Source organism: Phyllostomus discolor, chromosome X (genome assembly GCF_004126475.2).
Source record: "Phyllostomus discolor isolate MPI-MPIP mPhyDis1 chromosome X, mPhyDis1.pri.v3, whole genome shotgun sequence".
Lineage (NCBI taxonomy): Eukaryota > Metazoa > Chordata > Mammalia > Chiroptera > Phyllostomidae > Phyllostomus > Phyllostomus discolor.
The window spans coordinates 14,423,799-14,446,429 of NC_050198.1; the positions used below are offsets into that span (position 1 = coordinate 14,423,799).

General features: G+C 38.3%; 1 protein-coding gene, 1 long non-coding RNA gene and 1 pseudogene across 2 annotated transcripts in view; 2 read left to right on the plus strand and 1 right to left on the minus strand.

The window, feature by feature from the left end:
* The window catches only part of IL1RAPL1 (interleukin 1 receptor accessory protein like 1), a 1,208,235-nt gene that overhangs the window by 224,898 nt on the left and 960,706 nt on the right, over positions 1 to 22,631 (plus strand). The gene's annotated exons all lie outside the window — the stretch shown is intronic.
* On the minus strand, positions 2,335 to 2,427 carry LOC114505927 (annotated as a pseudogene).
* On the plus strand, positions 3,264 to 22,255 carry LOC118498479. Its single transcript, XR_004900965.1, has 4 exons — positions 3,264 to 3,274; positions 15,709 to 15,714; positions 21,320 to 21,325; positions 22,087 to 22,255. It is a non-coding gene; the product is annotated as an uncharacterized LOC118498479 (long non-coding RNA).

The window sequence follows — 22,631 nt, forward strand, 5'->3', positions numbered from 1 at the left end:
TCTTTGGACTACACCTCTTTTTTCCATGTCTTGGGGAGACTTATGCTGTTGCGTCCAAGTTGTTCTTCCCATGTGGGCCACCACCAGGACTAAACCCACTGAAGCAAGAATGAGACAGATAAAAAGAAGGTGTAGGGAAACCCCAGGTTCTGTCTCCAAAATCCACTTCTTAACTGCAACAGGCATAAAACCTTATTTACGATGGAAATATGTTTTACACGTGTTCTTGGACAATAGTGCTGCTTCTGAACAAATCTTCTTCAGTGTAAGATTACATATACTGAATATTAAATCTTGAACGTGAGCAGATGATTTCAGAGAAAAATAATTTTCAGTGCAATATGAAAAATATTGTCAATTTGAGGAAATGTGACTATTGGAATATTCTAATATGCTAAGCTTAAAGGGAAACTGTAAATCTTTTAAAAATGTCCTTCCAATTTTTATTGTAGCAAAGCATGCAATACTTAATATTCCCGTAGTCTACAAGAAGATATATTTATACTTATTATGTTCACCAAAAAGGCTTTTGTGACTAGGAGATTGAGAATTTCTTATTAGTAAACCAGAATACCTAATTTAACAGAATAATTTACATAAGAAATATCCAACTGATAGATTAATCCCCTCACCAGGAATAATGTACTACAGTTTTAAAGTTAGAAATCACAGATACACAGCTTTAGGAATAATAGCAACAGCTTTTTAGTGTTGAATTAAGGTCAGTAGAATAAAAGGGTAAAACGATACACAGGGTCCAGCAGCAGTAAGATTTGCTTGAATGTGGTTGATAAGGTACATGAATGTCTCACACGAGATGGACAGCAATTTGGACATTTCACCTCAAATGTCATATGGTGTGTTTGAGTGTGATGTTAATGTTACAGAATGCCATGCTTGTGGTTTTATAATAAAAGGTTTTGTAATAAAAAGGGGGTATTATTTTTTCTGGACCCTGCATATATTTACCTTTGTAGAATATTACTGAGAATACTTTGCCTAAAATTGGTTCATAGACAGAAAAAAGCCTTATGTTCACAAAATCTCCTATCTGCACTATAAACAAATGAAAGGAAATGACAGTGCAAGGGACAATTATCATATAAGCCGTGGTTCTTTACCTCCGGTGGACATAATTGCCTGGGAGTGATTTCAGAGCACAGCAGGGAAAACCTGGTAAATGACTGTCTAAAACTTACAAAACACTCGTTTTTGTAGGACAGGAAAACAGTATCAAATCTGGTACTCTTGGTTTCTGTGTAGTGTATATTTTTTTCTAGGATTGGTTTGTAGGTGACTCAGGAGTTGAAAGCATTATTGAATAGTTACATTTATTTGACTTTAGACAGTTTTACATTTGCCTACATATTTCAATTGATATTCTCATGAATATGGAAATAAAATAAAGTCCAATGGTGTGATCCAAAGTAGCTAAACTGTGGGTTCTAGACAGACCAATGAGCTGCAGTGGTGCTACGACTCCAAAGTAGAGAATGCTGGGAGAAAGATAAAAGTCTGATTTTCCAAAGCTCTCTTAGCTGATAGTATAATGTAATGGCTTACTCTGGTTTGTCACTACTCACATGACACTTCTTTTTTAAATTTTATTTTATTTTAATTGTTCAGATATAGTTTTCTGCCTTTTACCCCCATCCCAGCCCACCCCCTCAGCCCTTCCCACCTCCCTACCGTTTCCACTCTCCCTTGTTATTGTCCATGGGTCCTTTATACTTGTTCCTGCATCACATGATATTTCTTAATAATCTGAAAACTTTTAAAGCTTTTCTAGCTATAATTTGGAACCTTGTATATTTTACCTACTTATGTACTTCAAGGAAAAATGGAATACTTACTTTCTTTGAGGGGCCTGAGAAGTGTGGAGCTTAGGACATGTGTTATGGTGTGAGGTAAAATATTGTTTTAAAGGTTATGTAAATATAGCTTTTATTACCTTTATGAACTGGTCAGCATGTATTTCAACTATGGTGCAGTGGAAGAAGTGTGGGTGTTGACATTGGATAGTTCTGTGCTCTCATTCAGGCTCTGCCACATTTTACCTGTGACTTGGGCAGATTACTTAAGTATTGAACCTCCCGTGGTTTCTGTGAGAAGAAATTAAAGTGCATCCCCCAAACAGCCTAACACGATGCAGACAATCAGCAAATGCTCTATCCACCTTTCCCCTGATTGTCAAAAAAGACAATTACTTTTCATGCATACATGTTGAAATTTACATATTGTGGACACTCACTCAGTGTTGTTGAATGAATGAAATCATGGGTTAAATATGCTGTGTCTTACATCACTCATTTGGTGAAAGTGAGGATTATTGGGATAAGGTTATTCCATTGAATTCTGTAAGTTACAGAATTTTGTTCAACTGAACTTTTACTACACTTGATCTTAGCCAAAAGACTGAGAAGCGATGTTCCACTGCACAGTTAAAACATGGTCTCTTTATAATTTTTTCTTTGCCTTATAGTATAATTCCATTTGGGGACTCTTGTAAGTTCATGATGACGTCTCAAGGTTGCTTCTGAATCATAGACAGAAAAAGTTGAAACAATATAGACATGGGTTACATGAAACACAAATAAGTTCTAGAATTTTTCTTATTTATCATTTTTTTGCCTGAGTAATTCTAGAGCTTAAGTTTATGGATAAAGTGGAAATACCATTTCCACTTCTTATATTTCAAGAGTCTGATGATTAGTTATGCAGCATTTTTTTTTTTTTGGCTTATAGACTTTTTGCAACAGAGGGGAGAGTTGGGGATAGTGGATGAAAGATGGTGAAGGAATTAGCCAAATCCCTTCTTTAGAGAGCTTGACATATCTTCTATACCCATACAGGAAATATGCACAAGGAAACTTTTAGCTATTCAGGATCATTTTGTACTATTATCACTGAACTGAAATTCAAAGGTGAATTCATCAGTCATTTACTGGAAATGTCCCGAACACCGTTCATTAAAGCGTGTTGGTGCTGCACGTGCTAGCTGTCAAGTGCATGGCCTTCATTTTTATGAGCAGTTTGTTCCTATGTTTTCTTTGTCACTAGATTGGCTGTTTAATGAATCATGCATTGTAGATATTTTTAATAGCTTGAATATTTGGATTTTCTGAAAACAATTATGACAGTCAAGTTTGTATCTATCTTTGTGGTTTGAAAAACGTTGCATGAATTAAGAATGAATTGTAGCTAGAGATTACTACTGATTCCAATTGTATTTAGTTATTTTTTGTTCTCTATTCTTTCTATTTTTTTTACTTCAGTTTTATTGTGTACACTATTGCAGATGTCCCCATTGTTCCCCTCTGTGAACCTCCCCCTCAGCCCATATCACCTCCCCCCTCCCTCTGGCCATCACCTCACTGTTCTCCGTGTCCATGGGCCATCCATACATGTTATTTGGCTAATCCCTCCACCTTCTTTCATCCGCTACCACCAACTCTCTCTGTTGCAAAAAACAACAACAACAACAAAAACTGGTGACTATTGACCTGTCTCCATAGTTTTGCCTTTTCAAGAATGCCATAGAGTTGGATCATACAATATGTGGAATTTTCAGATTGGCTTCTTTCACTTGGTAATATACATTTAAATTTCTCTGAGTCTTTTCATGGCTTGGTAGCTAATTTCTGTTTAGTGGCGAATAATATTCTACTGTCTGGATGTACCGGTTTGTTAATCCCGTCGCCTACTCTAGGACATCTTTGTTGCTGCCAAGTTTGGGCAATTATGAATGAAGCTGCTCTAAACATCTGTGAGCAGGCTTTTGTGTGGGCATAAAGTTGTAGCTGTATTCATTTGGGTAAATAACAAGGAGTAAAATTGCTGTATCATACTGTAGGAATATAATTAATTCTGTAGAAAACTGTCAAACTGTCATTCAGAGTAGCTGCGCCATTTTGCATTCCCACCATCAGTGGATGAGAGTTCCTGTTGCTCCACCTTCTCTTCCACAGTTGGTGTCGTCAGTGCTCCAGAATTTGGCCAGTCTAAGAGGTGTGTTGTGGTGTGTCATTGTTTTAATTTGCATTTCCCTGATGACATGTGATGTGGAACATGTTTTGATAGGCTTAGTTTTTCACCTGCATATCTTCTTTGGTGAGGTGCCTTAATATCCTTTTTACATTTGTCACTGATTCTCATGAATCCAATGACAGCTTGTAGAAGCATTTACTCAATGCTTAAATTTCATATCCAAGAAGCAATTTTTTTACTATAGGGTATTATTTGAAATATAAAAGGTTGATTCTCATTAGAGGTATAACTCATACTTATATTACATATTCATATATTAGAATTTTATGAAGATAAGGGAAGATTTCACTTCTAGCCATAAAAACTGTACATTTGGAAGGAGTTCTAGAAAACACCTTGTTAAATCAGCAGTCAGGCTGTGATCTTGCTTTAGAATATTTTGTTTTAAAGGATTGTTGCATCCAGATTCCTTCATAGCAATCTGTGGATTGCTACTTATGTGAGCTCCAGCTCTGCTGTGGGCCACCAAACACTGGTGGCCCCAGAGCTCGGCCCTCAGACATCTTGTCCTTGAATGCTCACTGTCTTGGGGATCTCTTCCAACATCATGACTTTAAGTATCTTCTATATGTTGATGATTCCCAGATTTTCTTTTCTTCTTTTTTTTTAAGATTTTATTTACTTATTTTTAGAGAGGGAAGGGAGGGAGACAGAGAGAGAGAGAGAGAAACATCAATGTGCGGTTGCTGGGGGTTATGGCCTGCAACCCAGGCATGTACCCTGGCTGGGAATCGAACCTGGGACACTTTGGTTCCCAGCCCGCGCTCAATCCGCTGAGCTACGCCAGCCAGGGCTTTGATTCCCAGATTTTCATCAGCACCCTGGAACTCCCGACTCACATATCCGTCTGCCTAGTCCACTTCTTTACTTTTGGTCTAAACAGGCCCATCACACTTAGCCAATCCCAACCTAATTCCTCACCTTTCCTCCCATTCGTGACCCTTCCCAGTCTTCCTCAATGGTAACTCCATGGTAGGTGCTCAAGCCAGAACCTCGGATTCCTCTTGACTCCCCCTTTATCATGTGCTCCAGCCTATCAGCAAGTTCTGTCAATTCTGCCTTGAAAATAGATCCCAAATTTGAGAACTTCTTAGCACATCTCCTGCGTCTTGGTCAAAGCCCTCTCTCGCTGCTCACCTATTTTATTTAAATAGTTTCCTAATTGGTTTCTCTGCTTTCACCATCATTCCCTTTCAGCTTTTTTCTTAACATGGCCAGAAATATGATTGCTTGAAATGTAAATTGTGTGATACCTTCCTGCGTTCAACGTGTGCTCATAACGCTTTCTCATCTCTCTAAGACTAAATCCAAGTCCCCACAGTTGCTTACAAAGTTCTTTGTACAATCAGCTGGCTCCTCCTCACTTCTGTCTGAGTCTTTGAACTTTCTGTTGCCTGCTCCACTGTTACAGGAGACGCTGTTCTTCCCATATCAGTACTAGCGCTACTAACTGCTCTGTTTGCCTGGGATGCTTTCCCCCGCAGCTAGCCTTATGGCTGCCCCTCATCCCCCAACCTGCCTCATCCTGTCACCTCCTTCAGATATTTGCTCATGTGTCACTGCTTAGGGAGGCCTTCTCTGGCCACCTATTTAAAACTGCAGACTGCTCCCTTAGCTCTTTATCACTGCTGATACCTGATACATAATTTTATTATCTGTGTCTTTTCACTTAAAATGTAAGCTTCATGAGGCGAGATTTTTATCTGTTTTGTTCGATATCCCCAGTGCCTAGAAGAGTGCCTTGTTCAATAAATGTAGATTGACGGAATGAATTTTGTCTAATACATTTAAATACTATGCAACTATATGCCATACAATATTTTTGCAACTGTGTGCTTCAACAGTAGAGAAGAGAAAGCCGTCAATAGGTTCTTTGTTTTGAATTTGAGTTTTCTTGTTTAACAGCTTCATTCATTTTTTTCCCTTTACTGAACCTGTTTATTTACAAAAAAAGTCCACTGTGCTTTTCAAAAGCTGTGTGCTCTTAAAGAACTCAATAATATTAGTGCATAATCATGGTTCTTTGGTATGCTTCAAGACTTTCATTTGACCTTTACAAATTAGTTCTGAATTAGGGGCCACTGCATGAGAAGTAAGGTACAAAATGAAGACAGAAATTCTAACTCAATGTGGAGTAATTAGACAGACAAAGACTGTAAGGAGAGGGACTATTTTCAGTGCATCAGTCCTCGTTTTCATAAATGCTGACATAAGCCTGCCATTAAAATAGCATATTTTCGCAAATATGGAACTTTCAGATGCAAAGTGAGCAGTCAAATGGTTCTGTTAACGTGACCTAATTTCCAGAGCTGGGTGTTGTGCGTGCTTTCATTCTGAGTCTGTAAACCTTCACACCGCTGATTCTTTCAGCCTTAAGCTGATTGTATTGTCGTCTAAAACCTAGCTCATCTTCTCTGTAAATTTAACATTTTGTGTTTTCTAAAATCTTTTATGCACACCTATATGAAGCTCTGAGCTTTACTGTCCTAAGGAGGGGGAGGAAAATGCAGTTCCAAAATAAAAAAAAAACAACACAACAATATATTCAAAGTAGAACATTTAAAAAAGACTCTATTTCTGCTGAAAGGGGAAAAATTACCATTGTTCTGCTGGCTGAAAGGGTTGGAAATGTCTCAAAGAAACACAATTGGATTAATTATATTTTCATCTCTTTGCACCCATTCAAGTCTGAGGACGTACTTCACTGTAGTTTCACGTTTTTTCTGGATTATATGTGAAGTTGCAAGATTATCAAGATGCTTTCAATGCTCCTCTAGGGATAACATGTCACCTTTACAAAGGACTTTCTGTGAGTCTGATATTCTCTTTCCTAGATAATCATATGAAAAAGAAGCTTCAAAAGCACCAAGTAGCAAGTTGGAGTTTTTTTATTCTGATTTTTAAAAATACTTGACTGTATTAAGGTGACCTTTAAAAATAGGCTAAACATAGATATCAAACTAAATTCAGAGCATAGCCAGATTCTCTCAAAACATCTAATCAAAACACTTAAATTGAGCCCTGGCTGGCGTGGCTCAGTGGATTGAAGGCCAGCCTGCGAACCAAAGGGTCTTCAGTTAGATTCCCAGTCAGGGCACATGCCTGGGTTGCAGGTCAGGTCCCTAGTAGGAGGCGTGTGAGAGGCCACCACACATTGATGTTTCTCTCCCTCTCTTTCTCCTGTTTCCCCTCTCTAAAAATAAATAAAACCTTAAATAAAATAAAATAAACACTTAGGTTGTTCAAAAGCATGCCGGCACCTGAGCACCGTGTGTTCAGAGGGTCAAACAGTAGAAAAACTATGGCATAATATTTGCATAATGAAATGGGGGTGATATTGAAATTATACTTTTATTCTTATAAAATTCTGTGTTCTAAATATGCATACCTTAAGGTGCAGCATTTTCAACCCAGGCATGCTTGCTTACCCAACAGTATCAGGTACTTTTGTTTCTAAAAATGTTCAGAAAAGTGCTATTTATGGTAGTTTAAAAGTGGAAGCAAGCCAAATGACCAGCAGTAGATAAATACTTTTAGTCGTGTGATGCAGCAATAAAAACAAATATATAGTAACAAGAGTCTACTATTACATGCAACATGATAGGAGAATGCCAAAAATGTTAAGTAAAACTGGATAAAGCCATAGAGAATATAAATTGTCTTTCCATTTAGGTAAAATACAATAGAGGGGAATATGAATCTATTGGGTGTTAGAAGTCAAGATAGTGGTTACCTTTGGAAGGTTACTGACCAGAAGAAGAATTAGGATTGTTCCTGGTGCTGCTTATACAGGCATATTTAGTTTATGAAAATCCATTGAGTTCTATACTTATGATTTCCTTTTCTGTGTGTATGAGGTACTTCAATAAAATGTTTACTTAATAATAGCCTTTTCTTCCAGGTTCTTGGAGCTTGCAACTAATGACTAGAATGTGTGCTAAATGACTAATTCAGTAGTCCTTCCAGGTGTCCTTGCATAACTTCTTAACTGTGGGTAAATTGTTTTGTTTTTAGAAGGTAAAACAATACGGCTTTGGGAAAAAAGAAAGCCTTTCCCATGTGTATTAGATTCCTTTAGTTGCCACAAACTTTGTGTCTTAAAAGAACCTAAATTTATTGTCTTACAGTTCTAGAGGTATCAGTATGACTGTGATGGAATAAAGGTGTCGGCAGGGGCACGCTCTGTGTGCAGGCTCCGGGGCAGAATCTGTGCATTGCTTCTTCCAGCTTCTGGTGGCTGCCAGCATTCTTTGGCTTGTGGCCACACCACTCCGACCTCAATGCTAGCATCTTCAAATCTCTTTCTGTTCCCTCTTCTCCATGTGTCAAATCACCCTATGCCTCCCTCTTACAAGGATGCATGTAACTGCATTTCTGGTTCACCTGCATGATATAGGACAGGGGTGTCAAACTCGTTTTCGCCAGGGGCCCCATCAGTCTCGCGGTTGCCTTCAAAGGGCTGAGTGTTATTTCAACTCCTTAACTGTTAAGGAGTAGTTACATTTATAGAGTCCTAAAATTACACTCGGTCCTTTGAAGGCAACCACAAGGCTGATGTGGCCCCCGGTGAAAATGAGTTTGACACCCCTGATCTAGGATAATCTCCCAATCTCAAGATCCTTAAATTTATTACATATGCTAAATTCTTTTATTTCATGTAAGGTACCATTTCCAGGCTTCAGGGATTAAGATGAAGCTATGTTTTGGGGGCTGCATGTTAGCTTCCCAGGCAGTGGGGTGTACATGAGATAGTATTGTTTACCAATGAATGTTGTTTGGGCATACTTTGTACCACAGTTTACATATGTACAAAAATTATTTTCTAGGGTTTCATCACCCTACTCTGTCTCTTACTACATACAATTTTAATCAAAAGATTGGAATTGTATTGCTGCATAGAGTAGAAATCACATAATGCAGATATTTTTAATACTCAAAATTTTTCTTTGGGTGAGATCTTCCATGGAACTCAAATATAAAACCACAAATAGCACTGCCCCACAATCTCAGTTTATTTATTTTCCGGAGAGGCACCATAAGGTGTACCGGGAAATTCTAGGCCTCTGTTGAGTTGCTTTAAAAATTTATGTAGTCTAATTTCATTTTGTTGGGGGCAGGTAACTAGCTTTCATAGCAGGACAGTTGTTTTTCCAAAGATCACTCAGAAAGATTGGGAATAAAACCCTCTATATTCAACTATTCTTTGTATTAAACCACCTTCAGATGCCTCTACATGGAAGAGCATGCTTTCACACAGCCCATGGTTGCACTGTTCCATCAGAGAGGCCCTTTAAACCATAGGCCCAGATTTCTGGGTATCACAGAAACTTCACGAAACATCATAAGGTACCAAAAAAACATGCAAGCAGGTTTATGTGAACGCCCTAAACTCTCAATACAGACACCAATGCATGTCACTTGCTTACATTTAGGATTGTGGGAGCTACTTTCTGTGTACTCAAGAAAGAGTGTCCCAGATTAGCTCTGTTTGATGCAAACAGTCCATCTTTTCAGCTTTCCACCAGTGTACACAGATGTCATTGGCTCAAGTCAGCCCTTTGAAGGCTTGCAGTCTCAGAGCAAATTAGGGGGCCCCCCTGCTATGTGTAGGTTAATATCTAGGGGTCTTTCTTGCTCATCTTTGCTCCTCATAGGACCCATAGTATAATGACATACACATTTTATATTCCATGTGTTAATCCCATAAATTGCTGTTTACCTTTGTCCCTGTCCTGTGAAACTCTGTTCATTATCTGAGCCATGTCACTGATGTGCTCCGCTGGTTTTACTCAATCGATGTCACCGCTCTCTTGTTGCACTAAGATCTTAAAACTTATGTGTGCTTACATGTATTAAAAGCATTAATGTCAGCAAACAAGGAATCAGTTTGGAGGGTCCGATTCATTAGGGTGATTTTCAGTTTTTATGGGCAATGGAAACCTTTTGCTTCTTCTAGCTGACCTTTTCCATTTGATCAGGAAGAGGCAAGTATTTGATTTTTGTAAGTGTGAAATAAAATCTCCCATGTTTGTTTACCCAATTGAAGCACCGACTTGTATTAACATGGTTAGTCCCAGGGGAATCGTAACCGACTGAATGCGTTGTGTTGGTCAGGAAACTGCCCTCTCACAGTCTTCTCATTGGGGTGTGTAATGGACGGCTGGCCGCTGATGCTGCATTCTGTGCATCATGAATTTGGTCCTCAGGCTCCTTCATAGGAGTTTATCCCAGCCAATGACTGAATGTAGCAGGGGTACTAAGGTGGGCCCATTCCTTTAAGCTGTGGAGTCCTCCAATGGTGGCTTTCTGATCGAGGATTCCCCCATCATGTTGGCCAATGCTATTTTACTTTACTTTTTGGCATCATAGCAGGATAGCTCTCTCAGGCTTGCTCCTGTTTTCTTTCAGAGGCTGGCCCCTCATCCCCGTAACTGCCACCTGTCTGATCCCATCTTTGTGCCTGCTTCTCCAGGAAAGGAGCTTGCATTAACAGATAGAGAAAAAGATGCTTGCACCTAAGTAATGACATATTTATGCCCCATTATTCAAATTATGGTCTCAGGTTTTACAGCCCACTCTTTTCTCATAGACTTATTTATATGCCCATACACTTTTTCAGGAACTCGTTATATAAACTTGAACATTCGGGAACTGTTGGATAACCTCAGACTTTCTCTTAATTTATTTTGCCAAACCTAGTTGCCCTTCAATTTGAACTCTTCCAACCAGCATAGAAAAGTATAGTTTCTCCTGCATCTGCCAGTCAAAGGAGGTTTGTTTATCCTACTGGGCGAATCAAAATGACTGGGTGACTCTTTACCAGGTTCCCGTAATGCTGGTGTGTCGGAAAACACTTTCACAGGCTACTGGACCCTATGATGTAATTTCGTAATGGAGACTTGAGTTAATGACTCACACTTGCCTAGAAACGGTCCTGACACTGTGCTTTGTTTTGGTGCTTTGCTGTGTTGTATCTCTGTCCATGATCCGGCACTGGGGTATTGACCACTCCACTGCATCTCCTTCTGGGATGTGTCAGTGTGAGGGAGCTAAGGGAGATGGTAGTCATTAACGCTTTGACTGCATCCTTAGTTTGCAAAGCAAGAAATTGTCCTGGTGGAGAGCCTCCCAGACCAGTCATGGTGATGCATTAACAATAATGTCTAGCACCTGGATAACGAGACTAATTATTTGGGTGCTTTGGAGGTTGAGTGTTATCTGAACCTCGGTGAAAATTCTCTCCTTATTAAAGCGTTATCTGCATACTAAACAGCCCACTCTATCCATTCACAATTAATACCCCAATTTTATTAAAAGCATCTGAGAACGTGGATTTTATAATGTCAACTTTAAATATGGAGACTCCGAATGAAACAGTACAGTAGTCGCCATCAAAGGAGCAGCTGAAGGTCAGGCTATGAGGTGCATTAATTCTTCTAACATTAAATCTTGTAAAAACGGTACTTTATTGTTATTAAGTAGAGGTTTTTAAAAGGTCCATTAACTCCAGTGTCCACCAAGTGGCACATCAATTATAAATTTACTTTATGTAAATGGGACCCCCCAAATGACACTGTCATTGTATTGCTTTTTTACCTTTGATCAAACCAGTCAAAGCCAGTACTTGACACTGTCTTTGCTCGATTTCTCAGATAAGAATCTGGGATTAGCTGAGCAATTCCCATCTCATGCATTGAAGACAAATGGCCTCAATGAAAATTCTATTATAGTTTAAGAAAATTATCTCCCTTAATCTGACACCCTGAGGTAGTGCGGAATACAGTTATCTAGCGACACCTGCTTAAAATGGCAGTGGGAGGTATTTGGGGACCGTTGTTTCACTGAGTTGCTACACATGACCTTTGAAATCACAATAGCTACCATGCAACCCACAACAAGAGCACGCACGGATTTCATTGAAGCACTAATTAAACTTTGAAATGAAGCTAAATTTGAGAAGTAAATGGTGCTAGATTTTTGGCAAAGGAAACCCACTTTAGAATAGATGACAGCATGACATTTTATGCAAATGAGGCTATTAAGACAATATGATATATAATATTCATGGCTATTGAAAATATTTTATTCCCAAGAGCAAGCCAGCCCACAAATGTGGAGTTAAGTTGCTAACTAGTAAGCAGCTGATACTTGTAATACATTGCCTACAATTAGAAGAGTATAACAAATTTGTGTCTCATAGTGGCCAATTTCTCTATGGTCTCATACCAGCTCTGATTTGCTCTTATATTAACCTTGACAGCTTGCTGTTTTTAACATCCAGGACCAAAAGTACTTAATATGATTAAGTTGGCAAAGCTTGCATTTTTGGCATTTTATTCCACTCCACATTTTCTTGGTACTAATTTTCCCACTCTCTTAATTTTTATACACGGGCATAATTCATGTGCATAAATGTAAGTAAGTGTGGCACTTGCCAAGAGATATTTCTATGTGAGGTCTCAAGTAAGATATCGAAGGGATGAAATACACTTTCTTGTTGAACTTGCGGTCATCAAACCCCACAGAGAGGAGGAATTATGACCCAACCTATATAAGGTAAGGTTAGACACGCAGAGCTGGTGCCTGAATGCTTGCCTTCAGATCTTAGCTGTATGATTCTAGCCAAGTTCCTTAATCTCACTGTTTCCTTTTTTTTTCACTTGAAACAAGGGGACAAGGATAACACCTTCTCACAGGATGTCTGTGAGAATTCAGTGCACTGATGCTTAAATACCAGTTAGCGCAGTGTATCTAGTACACTGAGAACTCTGAACTATTATTATAGGCTGCTGAATATCCTGATTTTATATATATACATACACACAGACATAAATACTTGTCAATCATAGAACAGTGCTTGGCATGGAGGAAGCGCTCAATAAATAATAGCTACTGCTAAAAATAGTGGCAAGGGATGGATCCAGGTTTTCGAAGTTCTTGAGGCTTTTACATTTGGGAGGAGGCACTTTGTAAAAAAGGAAACAAAGTTATGAATGCAAAGTGCCTACAGCAACTTCAGTGCTCTTGCATAAATAAGTTATGAGTCTGAGTGCCTGCAGTTTCCAAGGGAGTGCCCGTGCTACTGAAAGGGCACGGCAGTGTGTGTATCATTGGCTTCAGTAAACCCGCCTTTGAAAAGGGACTTTGCCAACCCCACTGGGGTTACTCAGCTTGTCTGTGAAATGAGTGTGTAGAGGTCATGAGGAGCAGGGCCGTGATTAATAAGTGAAGATTTGGGACCACATTTTTATAGCTTTGTACCCGGCCCCCTCGATCAAACATACACACACACACACACATGCACACAGACACACAACTGACACATGGTGTCCTCCTTACAAAAGTGTGTTGTTATAATAAAGATTCTCAGTAACTGTTAAGTAAAGGCAATTATAATGTATGTTCGTTAGCCTATAATTAGTGTGAAGAAATGAAATAAGGCCACAGAGATAACTAAGATGTGGAAAATAAGGGGTAAAATTAGAAAACAAGTAAGGCTGAAACGAATGATTTATTTATTTTTATCCACGAATCATTTATCAACTACCTACTAAATGTACTTGGTGTTAGATATATAAAGATAATTAAGATAGGGTAGCTGTCCTCTGGGAGTTTAGTTTAGAAAGAGAAGAGAAATAAATAAATAGAAACTGCAAAGTATAGTAGGCAGTGTTTAATTTTACTGATTGTGGCGAGTTTTAAAGAGAAGGTACCACTTTATCTGGTCGTCAGAATAGTGAGGTTTTCCTGGAGTAGTCAACGGAAGGTCAATGACAGAAGTAAAGATAAAAAGATAGGAAACCCGGATCACTGACAGAACTCCACATAACTTTACAATAGCGGAGTACTGGGCTTTTCCAGTGGAATGAATGGCAAGAGACAGGGTGAGATCAAGGGTGTGTCTATATTGCCTCACTAAGGAGTGCCGGTTTTCCACAGTGAATGGTGGGAAGCAAAAGCCATAAGCATGATTTAATATGATGTGCACTTTGATAAGATTACTCTGGGGATATAGTGAAAAATCCTGTTGAGAGGGTTTCAGTGTGGATGTGGAAATACCAATTAATTCAGGTAAGAGAAGATGAGGCTAAGATAGTAGCAGTGGAATGGAGCTGGTGGTGTGGGAACCAAAAGAAAAAAAAAGATAATCAACAAGATTTGATCACCAATAGCACATCGGGATGAAGGAAAGAAAGTGATCTGAGGTGTTTTTGGGGAATATAGAAGTCATTAAGGGAGAGAGATACAAGGGCTAGTTTTGGTTATACTCTATCTAAGGAACCTGTGGGATACCTAGGCATGCACACCATGGGTGGAGGGCAGATTCAAGGGATACGGATGGATATATAATTTTTGGTAAGTAGTTAGACATATTTTTAAAAGATTTTCTTTCTTTATTTTTTAAAGGGGAAAGGAAGGAGAAAAAGAGAGAGAAAAACATCGATGTGTGGTTGTCTCTCACAAGCCCCCTACTGGGGTCCTGGCCCCCAACTCAGGCATGTGCCCTGACTGGGAATTGAACTGGCGACCCTTTGGTTTGCAGGACAATGCTAAATCCACTGAGCCACACCAGGCAGGGCAGCAATTAGTAACTACATTCACCAGAATGCATGTGATGGCACACCAGTAATGTGTGGAGAGAGAAGAGACCAAATAGAGAATCCAAGGAACCTGATATTTAAAGGACAAAAATTGGGGGAGGGGAAAGGAAGGGAAGGGGAGAGTGAGAAAGAACAGGAGCGAGAGAGTTGTTGAGTAACACAAAATAAGGATAAGAAAATGGTGTTATGGGAATCAAAGGTATGGGGAGAGTTATGCTACAGAGAGATGAAATAATGCGGTCGTTAGTAACCTTGGCCAGACCAGTTTCAGTGAGCAGAAGGCCCAAATCTGATGGTGGTGCTTGAAAAGGAAGAGATTACAGGAAGTGGCGGCAGTTTGCATAGAAGGGGGTGTCAGGCGAAGGATGTCTTCATTCCACACAAGTCTCCACTTATTCTCACGGCCTCGCATCTGAAGTAGCCTCAGATGCTTTTATCTTGCAGCGGCATATCTAGTGTATATGACACACAAGTACCCAGTGTACCATTTTTTATTACTCTCCTCTTCTCTACAACATTAGTTTTAGGAGTGTCATAAAATTAAGTAATAACAATGGCCAAAAAGAAAAATGATCATATATAAGACTATTCTAGGAAAATAAAGGAGTGAATAAATTAACTACTACTGTATAGCAAAGAGGGGAAAAGTAATACTTAGTCATATTAATATATTTTCTGAAAAAAGACAAAAAATATATACCTACTTACTGACCTGTTTAATAACATTATGGTTTGTACCTTTGAGCCTTCTTCAAAGTTGCCAATGACTTCGTCTGAAGAGCCTTTTTTGTTACTTTTAAGTTTGAAAAGCATCTTTCACATGAACAAATGGATATACAAATACATAGTTAGGAAAATTCTTAACTATACAAGTAAGCTTGGCAGTCATTAAAAAATCCACTTCACAATAAATTCTAGAAATTGTAGTACAGACCTTGTCGTTGCCTGCTTGGGATAAATTCTAGGGGCTTCCAAAGGTCTCCATAGTCAAAAGAATTCTGAACACAAAATCTCCAAGTGTCCACATAAACTGTCAACAATAAGAGAGCTCAAATTCCAGTTTTTGGTCATCACATTCATGTTGAGACCATTTGTAGTTAAATCTGCTTTTGAAAATTAAGATTATATAATAACCAGAGTTTGGAGACAGCACCTGTGCTGAAGGAGAGCTTCAGTGACTGTAATTTTCAGCCATTAGGAACTTACTCTTTGTTATTTTTTACTTTAATAAAGTTTTATTTCCTGTTATAGTTGGCATTCCATACTATTTTGTGTCAGTTTCAGCTGTACCGCATAGCGGTTAGGAAGTGTTCCCCGGTATTTCAAGTCCCCACCTGGCACTATGCAAACATGGTTATAGGCAGTGGTAGGAACTTACTCTTGAAAAGACCCGTGAAGCTGAGTCTGTGTGTATTGGGGGGGTGAGGGAGGCGAGTGCGTAAATGGGATTTGTCCAAATTAACTTCCATGAAGAATTCAATGTTTATTCAAGGATACGTGGTAAGAAACCGTGTGAATCTGACACTGATACAAATATTAAAATGAATACGAACATCACCATGGCTCAGAACTTGAAGCCACAAAGGGTATTTTTCAAGGAGAAATGCTTTCACATGGGTAGTATTTAGAATTGCCAGCACGCAATGATAATAAAATGCGGATTGACTTTAAATAGATTTTTTTTTATCTTTTAAAAATTATCTGCAGAAAATACCTCTGCTATGGCCTGCTCCTTCTGCCTGGCTTTGGAACTGTGTAGTATTGGGCAAAGTGCCTTTGTTTAAGTGATTAGCATTCTTTTCAAAATTAAACATTTTCTCTGATAAAATATGAAGGATCTCCAACCTACATGTCATCTTTACTAATATCATTTGCCCATGCTTTCCAAATTATATTAAAGAGTGAATCATTCTGCGAAGGGTAGACAGTGTACCTTATTATTGGATAAGTTTGATTCCTTATGTAGTTTATAGTATACAAACATACAGTTTTAAATGTACATTATAAGTTAACCATATAGCAGGTGTGATATTCAGTAATAGTCTCCTACAAAAAAAAATCTGAACTACTTAAATAATGTATTTTAAAATCTCCACAATTACCTAGTATCAATCTTAGTTTGAGATTATTGTTATAATATAAAATTTGAAATAGCATGAATAATTTATAATACTTGTGTTTTAAAGTTAGTTAAGTATTCCATTGAGGATCCCACTTCCTCTATATTATTTCTACATGTTTCTTTTAAAGAATTACCCTTTAGGAAACTGACACTAGCTAGATATTAATCTAAATTGCTTTGCCCAAAATATGATTACTTAGTCACTGTTTCTCAGCCTGTTATAATGCAGAGGACACAGTTCAAACTATCACTATAATAATGAAAAGCATCAGCTCTGGTGGAGGAGGATCAAGATAAACTCTCTGTGCTACTAAGGAAGTGATTTCACTTCTGCGCTTTCATCTCTTTGTCTGTCACACGGGGCTAATAATGTCACCTAGCTCATTAGGCTGTTTTGAGGGTTAAGAAGGAAAACACATGGAAAGTTCTTATGACAATGTTTAGTGTATTGCAAACACTCAAAATGTGTAGTTATTTCAGGAAAGACTATGTAATACTAATTGCTTGTTTATTCCCTTTCTCTGCTTGTGTTATGTATGAAGTGGGCGATATCCCATGTTTAGCCTAATTGTCCCCGTGACCTTATTCATGTGGCTCTTTTTGACTGAGAAAGCCATACCTGCTGTCAAGGCTTAGATATACTTTAAAGCAACAACATTTTAACATTTTCATTAGCCGTGTTTTCTACAGCGTTAGAACATAACATATAAAGTATGTTAGCTGTATTGTTCCCCGTTGTGATCATTTTTATTTAGTATAAATCTATCTGTAAGATTTCTTCTCAGTAATACTGCTTAAAAAAAAGATGCCTTCTAAACATAGCATTGACTACACTAGAAGTTAACCTACTTCATTTTAAAGGCAATATTAATATGTTTCCTGAAGGAAACACAATAGCTACTTATGGTATAACTGAATAAGCAATAGATGTCAAAAGGATTCTTAACGTGTCTTCTCCCAGTCACACAAAGTGAAGAAGATCAGGCTTCCTTTCACAGGAGGCCCTGTGGAAGCGAACAGCATGCTACGAACAATGTCAAGAATACGCTCCTCCGCTCTCTGACTTCCCCAGTGCTCACAGGCTGGTATGTGTGACCCATGGCTGAGATTCGTGATGAACAAAACACACAAAAAGGGCAAAACGTGGAGGGGCCAATAAAGAGAAAGCATTTCCCATTTAAAGGAATTAACTTTTTTCAAGGTATGTGACTTGGATTTTTGAGCTGACAAATGCAGGCATTTGAAGCAGAAAACTCAGATGGTGAGGGGTGGCTGATGGGAACAGTCTACAAGGAGAAATGCACCTTGTAGCGAACTGCAGTGGGCTTTAAAATGAAATTGCTGGGAGCTACATAAGGAAGAGAAAAGAATAGAAACACAATGAAGAACACCCAGATTTACAGCATCCCTGAAGGCAGCTGAGGGGCTGACCCCATTACTTTCATTGAGCAATTTGTTCCGTCTCTCCTCACACATCCCCTCACTAGGACTTCGAAAATAGAAAGATGAACAGCATCCTTCAGCCCTTTCCACTGTCTCAAAGAGGTCTCCAACTTTGTTTATTAAGGCGTTAGAACTTCTTCATGTTTTCCTATTTGTAACGTTTGGGTAACCTTCTATTTTTTTCTCTCTGTTTATTTTTCTCCTTGACCTATATCACAGAATTGAATTCTAAGAGGGCTTTTTTTCCTAAATGCAATTTGTTAGAAATGACTTGGCAAAGACAGGCAGAATTCATAGTATCCTGCAGCAATAGAAATAATGAAGAGTTTTTTGATTAAGAAAAACTAAGACTGATTAATTTTTATGCTTCTGAAATATAAAGGCCAAGAAGAAAAATGTGAAGAAATAACTTTAGAAACATAGTTTATATCTAAAATGTTACAAGCCTTAAAGAAAAACACTAACAGTCTGATTAATCAACAGCTTTGGTTTTTATTATTTCAAGGGGTATCATTTTATGACATTCACACAATTTATTTCATGCTTATAAATATCTTTATGCAAAGTATATGTGAAGATGTATAGGATAATATTGTGTAATGCCATCACCTTCAGCGACATTGGGTTGCTGTTCATTTCTCAAGACTTGTGCCATACTAATACTTTTTGCTTGTAGAAACAAAAGTCCCCTCTCAAATAAGCTCAGTTGGGTTCGAATTTATAAGCTTGTAATGGCAGGAGAGACTTAAGGATATCATGTAATCTTCCATTGTGCAATACAATGATTAGGTTGGAGAGAGGAACAGTCCCACTTATATAAAAAGAATCTGCTTAGCTGGCGGGTCTGTGTCACACACACATTCACAGAGGTCCAGTTTGATGTCATGTATTGCATTCAGTTCAGGTGGTACAATGATATGTAAAGTGACACCAGCCACTGGAAAGGTCATGTTCCAGGGGGACTGACTACTTTCCAGGAGGAAGTCATTCCTTTGCTCAAGGAATTACTAAAACTGAAAAAACTGTGTTCTTCAAACTGCTTGACTTTTTATGTTTCAATGGCTTAGCTAGCTTTCAAGCTAGCAATGTGAAAAGAGTGTAAGTTGGTGTCTGATAGCGAATTTCACATCATCACTACAACTCCATCATACTCCATCATTACCTCCATCATAATATTAAAACCAAGCACACTAGTGCATGGAAAATTCAGCCAGGCCTTGTATTATTGGATTTAACCAGGGGCTGGCAAACTCTTCCTTTAGAGGGCCCGATAGTAAATACTTTCCAACTTACAGGCTACACAGCCTATGTCGCAACCACTCAGCTCTTCCATTCCAGTATGAAAACAGCATGGACAGTATGTAAATGGATGTGTGTGTACATTCCATAAAACTTTATTTCCAGAAACAGATGGCTGACCTGGTGTGGCCTACAGATGGTTGTGTGTTACCTCTGGACTAAGGGATGAACAGGGCAGCTTTCCTGCTAACAGGGTTTGTTAGGAGGTTTACATAATTTAATGTAGGTAAGATGCTTACAACTACGCCTGGCATGTAGTGAATGTTAATGGGTTACTGATACTACTACATCTAGATAATTTCTAGGACTTAATCTTGCATGTACATATATCTTTGAAATCTGGATTATTGACCATGACAGTACCTGGATTTTAACATGTCAACCACTCACATATATGGTAAGAAATTTTGTGGATAAAAACCTTCAGAAGGTTCAGCGTTTCACTTGTATATCACATATATTTGGACTGTCTCTACTAACAGATATGAAGTGATTTAATATTTTATACTATTTAATCACTTTAATTTGCCATTCATATATTCTTTAAACTTTTAACCATTTCTCAAGACTCTGATCATTCAACTGACATACTTTGGTTTTCTGTTTATATTCTCATTTTAACTCTTTTTTTTGCATCATATAGGTATAAACGTGTTTATAAGCAAGAGAAACAAAGAAACACTGATGTTCTTGAATATGATTCTCTCCCATATTGACACACCCAATGAGAACTCTACCTTATATAGTATACTTAATTTGACCAGATTTTTAAAATTGTTGAAACCTAAAATGTTCCGGTGTTGTGGGCCACTGTCTCCTGGGATAATAACATGATATAGACATTTGGCTGTAGAGTCCTGGAACAGCAGTGATTCAGTTAACTTAAGCGTGACCAAGTTGCTCAGACCTTACTGACATTTGCTATTCTTCAGTCCATTTCCTCACTTGTAGGGAAGATTAAATAGAAAATGAAACACTTGAATTTGTGAATTCAGAAAGATAAGTTTTGAGTGCCTGCGCCATATCCAGACTGAGTTCTGGGCAAATTCCTGCTACATTTTTATACAGGACGATAACACATAAATTTTTGGCTGTGATTTTTACTATGGAAGAATGATCACAAAAATAGATTGAGTAAAGGAAAGAATTGTGGGAAGCAGAGGAAAGCACTACTTGGTCTTGTAAGGTTCTTCAGAAAAGGAGGCATTTGGCATAGCAAGTTCTAAATGAAGGGAAAGAACAAGTCACATGGAAGGTCTGGCGACAGCATGTTCAGATGGTAGGAACCATAACATAAAAGGCTCTGAGATGGGAATGGAACTTGTGCATCTGAAGAACAGAAGGTTGCCAGTGGTGAGCACGGGGAAGAGTGATCTGACGTAAGGTCAGTGAGTATGTAAGGCCTTGCGAAACATTATTAGATATTCAGGGAACCCTGACACATACATGAGATGGCTGTAGGTAGGGCAATGCTGTAAACTATATTGTTTTCCAACATTATTCTAGTAGCTCCAGTGATAGCAGGTATACCAATAAGGAAACTATTAGAGTGACTCATTAGGAACTGGCTGTCATTGGACTGGAGTGGAAGCAGTGGCAGTGTTGGGGAGACATGATTCCAAATCTGTGTAGAGGTAGAGATAGAGCTAATAGGACTTGCCATTGAGTTGAATATGTGGTGCTGGAAAAAGAACTGATTCAGGGAGGTTTCCTAGGTTTTGGTCCGTACCCCTGGTAAATTATGATGCCATTTACTAAGATGAGGACATTTATGGGAGGAGGGGATTGTCAGAAACCAGGAGTTCAGTTTTAGGTATATGAGGTTTGTGTGGCCTTCTCCATATCCAGATGGAGCTGTTGAGTAGGCAGTTAATCATTGAAATCTAGAATTCTCTAGAGACTTCTGAATTATAGATGAAAATTTGAGACTCCTCACAATGTAACTGGTATTTAAAACCACGAATTGGTGTTATATTTTCAAGATAGTGTAGACAGAGAAGCCCACATACTGAGCCCTGGGTATTTCAGTTTTAGATGTTTAGCAGAAGAGATGACCCTGCACAGAGCATCAAGGAGTGGCCAGGGAGATAGAAGGACAACTGGGGGTGTACTTGGTCCATAAACCAAATAGAATGTGCTTCAAGATGGAAGGAATGATTATTTTGATAAATACTAGGAAGAATTTGAGTAAGATGAGAACTGACAAAACTGATCATTGCATTTGGCAAGAGGTAAGAGGTTGCTGGTCTTGACAAGAATTTCTATTGAGAAATTAATTACTTTTCAGAAGCTTTTTGTTGTTGTTGCCTTATTTTTGCCTTTACTCCTCTTGCCTTTGGGGTCAAATTCATAAAATCTTTTCTAAGACCAAGGTCCATAAGTTTATTTATTTGAGAGAGACAGAGAGAAAGAGAGTGTGTGTGTGGGGAGACTGATTTGTTTTTCCACTTATATATGCATGCATTGGTTGATTCTTATATGTGCTCTAACTGGGGATTGAACCCACAACCTTGAGGTATTGGGATGATACTCTAATTAACTGAGCAACCTGGAAAGGGCCTCAAAGTCTATAAGTTTAGTACCTATGTTTTCTTCTGTATAATTTATTGTTTCAGATTTTTTATTTAGGTCTTTGATTCATTTTGAATTAATTTTTCTACATGGAGACAAACTGTAATCTAGATTCCTTCTTTTGCATGTAGCTTTCCAATTTTTCCAGCACCATTTTTGAAAAGTTTTTTTTCTTCATTTATGTTTTTGGCTCCTTTGTCAATTTTTTTTTTGGTTTGTATACATGTAGTTTTATTTCTGGGCTCTCATTTCTGTTCTATTTCTCTTTGTGTCTGTTTTTTTTTTTTTTTTTGGCCATACCATGCTGTTTTAATTATCACTGCTCTGTAGTATAATTTAAAGCCAGGAATTGTGATACCTCAAGCTCTGTTCTTCTTTCCCAGGATTACTTTAACTATTCAGGTTCTACTGTGGCCACCCCAATCAATTTAATAAAAAAAAATCACAGCAAGGGAGTAAAAGTAGGGAGCATAAACCAATCTTTCCAGAAGTGTGGTATAAAATGAAGCACAGAAAAGAAGAGAAATGGAACTTGAGAAGTTTGTTTT